Below are 4,396 nucleotides of genomic sequence, written 5' to 3'. Positions count from 1 at the left end.
GTCCTTTTATGAATTAGAACATAATCTTTCTAACACTTAGATGAACTGCAAAGCCATGCTTCTTAACTCAGCACCATCTTCTTTCAAATACATTCTCTCTCTCCCTGCCCCATCATGTTATTTGAATTGCCGCCATCTACATTCCACTGCTCAGCCTAAAGGTTTACCATCCTTCTTGGTACCAGCCTCTCTCTGTTACCTCCCCCTGAGCCGCTCTGCAGTGTCCTTTAGTATTCTACAACAAATTCCCATTTCAATGCAGGATGCCATATACACTTATAAGAATAATTTGGAATACTAATGATTATTAATGATAGCAGTAACAGAATACATGCAAAAAAGGGGCATAAAGAGTTTTATTTGTTTTCCGCCTTCTATGATTATCAGCACTCGCATTACTCTGACCACAAATTTTCTTCCTTTGTGAGAAGTATATCATCTCAGTGCTGTCTCTTTAATGTATCACAGTAATATGTGGTAGATAGGAACAAAAGGCACTGCCATTAACTCTTTGCCATGGTAGCTATTACGTGCAAGATAAAGTGAAATTTAAATCCCATGCCGATCCATAACCCAGTTTCTATCTGACTGCACATTTGTGAAGAAACTGACCTAAAGTGGTATCCATTATCCACAAATTCCTTTGGGTGAGGAAAAATGTCTAGCATTTTTGAAAACAACACAGGCATTCAGATACGTTCTGAGGTTCAAAACGAAATGTGCCTGACAGCTCCCAACTGATGTTTGGTGTGTCCACAACAGGCAACCAATTGCTCATGGTCAATACAACCTCACTTCTCAGTGCTTGGCAAGGTTAAAATGTCAATACATTTCTACCAAGTGCACTGAGAGATGTTTGAAGAGTGTAGTTTCTGAACATAGTGAGTATGATCCATGATGGTAGTGGTGGGCATTGGGTACTTGCATATATACGTCAACTACTTGTCATCGAACAGATCATGACTTAGAATAACAGGGGTGTACTTTACAAGTAGCTACTACTTTGGAGGACGCTATTTATAAAAAGAGAATTACCCCAGAATGGTTGGACTCACTTTGGCCTCAGATATTATTTCACTGGGGCTAGGGAGTGTGTAGCTTTCTGGGTATTGTTAGCTTAACTAACTCTTACTATTCACTTTAATGGTCAATTACACTCAAAAAGTAAATTACACTCATATAGACCCACTGAATCAATGGGAATTTGGGGAGCCAACTCCTTCATAAGTTCCATTGATCCAAATGGGCCTATTCTAACTGCTACTTACTTTACCATGGTAAGGTGTGTTGCCCTCAGGTGTGTGGCAGATTCTGTCCCATTCCTAGTATTAAAGTAAGATTTTTCTTGGGAGCCTAGGCAGCTTTCCTAGCGAAAAGTTCCATCCTGGGAAAGCTTTGATTTTCACTCAGAAGTAAAGCTATTTGAGCTCAATTGGTCTTCCTCCCAGGAATATGTGAAGGGGGTTCTAGCCTAAAAATGTCAGATGTCCTTGCACACAAACAGCATACACCTTTAGGGTGTAGTTTTATATACAGTCACCCAGAGGGAGGACTAGTAGGAATTCATCAGAATGACTGTAGGACTGAAATGATATCCACACTTTCCCGGGAGTAAATTCATCTGAGATGAAAGGGCCTTGTTATTAAATAGCACTTGTATCTTCTTTTGCAACACTTTTAGGTTCAATGGGGCTATTTGTTTAATTAGGTATCTACTAATGAACCTTGGAAACACAATTTCACAAAATGAGTCTCTTCTTATTCACAGTTATATAATGAACAATATGAGCAATTATAGCAACAAGAAAATTCTACAATTTGTGCATCCAAGTCATCTGCAACAGCACCAATAAAGATGCTGCTTGTAGAATTGCAAAGTTCAGTTGTTCCTTTGAATTTCAAATTCAGATAAAAATTCAAGATATCTTCTTCAACTAGGTTGGGTATCCATAATACAGAAGAACCAATTCCACATGCAGAGTCTTCAAAACCCTAGAATAATATATTAATTTAATTGTATATACAGTGGTGCCTCACTTAGCAACATTAATCCATTCCGGAAAAACCGTTGCTTAGCGAAAACATCGCTAAGCGAAATTTAAAAGCCCATAGAAATGTATTAAAACGCGATTAATGCGTTCCTATGGGCTTAAAACCTCACCTTTAAGCGAAAATCCTCCATAGCGCCGCCATTTTCGCTGCCTCTTAAGCGAGGAAAAACAGCGGGGGGCCATTTTGTTTTCCTGGCGGCCATTTTGAAACCACCAATCAGCTGTTAAAATAGGGTCGCTTTGCCATGATCGCTTCCCCGCGATCATCGCAAAGCAAGAAAACCCAATAGGGACCATCGCAAAGTGATAGCTTTTGCGATCGCAAAAACTCAGTCTCTAAGCGATTTTGTCACTCAATGGAACAATCGCTATGCAAGGCACCACAGTATATGAATTCACTATGTGGTTTCACCTGTCCAATACAAACTTACAGGAATTATACTTAGACCAAGTTGGCAAGGGCCTTAGCAGTCTAAGTGGCAACAGCAGCTGAGGCCTCTTCAGCTCCTGCTCTTTCTGATTCAAATTTCCTACTAACAACCCTGCTCTTTGGTTGTTGTAGGTTTTCCGGCCTGTTTGGCCGTATTCTGGAGGCTTTTCTTCCTAACGTTTTTCTTCCTAACGTTTCACCAGACTCTGTGGCCAGCATCTTCAGAGGACAGGAGCTAGAACTCTGTCTGTGTTCTGCTCTTTCTTTGTCTTATCCCTTTGAGCCAAACCTTATAGGGGTTACTCTTGCACTGAGTAACCATACAGGTATTAGCAGGCTCTCATGCATGATTTATGTTCTAAGCAGGATCACATAGCACTGGTTCATGTGAGCTTGTGGTTGAAACATTCTTATATCTGTCATTTTTCTAATTAGTAGTTTTATGTCATAGAACAACAGTGAAACACATGGATCCTGAATGTAGAACATTGACTGACTGTTTTTGTTTCACTTTGTTTTTTTACCTATTGCCAACAGAGCATTTAATCCTAGGTAATCACAGAGTGCTAAGGGAAGGGAAAAAGAAAATAGTGAAAACAACACACACACACACACACACACACACACACACACACACACACACACACACACACACACCTTCATGATAAAATTCAACAATTTGGTACCTATCCAGTGAAGTGCAGCACATAATTAAATTCCCTTTAAAAAAAAAAAAAAAAAAGGCAATTCTTTTCTCATGTTAGCCTTCTAATAGAGTGTCCTGACCTTGAACTCAACACCACTTAGTTGCTTATTCCGAGCAGCCAGAAGTCCCACCTAAGGCAGCTTTTTGAAAGATCATTTATTTTCCAAGGGCTCTCCATCCCCCTCCCCCACCTGAAGCATGTGTGAGAGTTTAATGGGGTGGTAGTCTCGGATCAGCTGATGGAGAGCAGCTAAGTTATGCCCCTTATATGCTGTCTAAAGACAGAAAGAGTCAAACAGAGGGCATCAGAACCAAGGATGAAAAGGGAAAAGGAGGAATAGGTAGGTAGTCAGGCTGCATCCAGGGTAATTTCACAAATGTAGAGCTCTGCTCAAGCTTGAATCTTACCATATGGCATTCCTGTTTATTGCATTTTGTCAATCTGTCTTCTGCAGGACAAAATCAAATGGAGGACTCGTTTTCTTCTTCTCCCTGGCATCCACCTTAATTTGCTCTACTCGTCTCTCACAGGATGCAAACTTTCCAAACAGGATACTACACTTCTCTGGATCTTAGCCAAACCTAATTTGTTGTTATGGCTCCAGAACACATGGATGCAGAGGATCTGTCTAGTGGCTGAGAATTTTGTGTTTAGACTTGTCCAGTTAAAAGGGGGTGTCTTTATGGGGGAAACATCAATTCAAGACACAGAGTCAGTTTTAATTCTAAACCGTCACTGAAGGATCCACACTGAAACTCATGCTCAGTTGGGATTTCCCAGATAATTGCTCTGCTTTGTGTACAAAACATGTACTTGACCGGGTGTATATTCATCTTTCAAATTCCTATTTTACAAAATAATTTACCCAAACAGAAGTAAAATGACCTGCAGCTTTGTGAGATGGATATCTCCTACTACGCCAAACGCACCCTGTCCCATCTGATTTTGGAAGCTAAGCAGGGTCAGGTCTGGTTAGTATTTGGATGAAAGACCATCAGGGATCTCCTGATAGGGGCCTGGAAAAAAAATCCTGCCATAATATATGGAGAGCCAGTGCCAATCAGAGTTGACAATACTGGGCTAGACGGACCAATGTTCTTACTCAGAATCCAGCCAATGCCGGAGTTCCTGTATACACTGTGTCATACTGTATTGTATTGTGTATTAGAACCACCAACCAGAGACAGGTGCAGAGGGGTGACGGGGGA

This window comes from Pogona vitticeps, chromosome 3, assembly GCF_051106095.1.
Source record: "Pogona vitticeps strain Pit_001003342236 chromosome 3, PviZW2.1, whole genome shotgun sequence".
Lineage (NCBI taxonomy): Eukaryota > Metazoa > Chordata > Lepidosauria > Squamata > Agamidae > Pogona > Pogona vitticeps.
The sequence above is the reverse complement of the archived record's forward strand: the minus strand, read 5'-3'. Positions refer to the sequence as shown.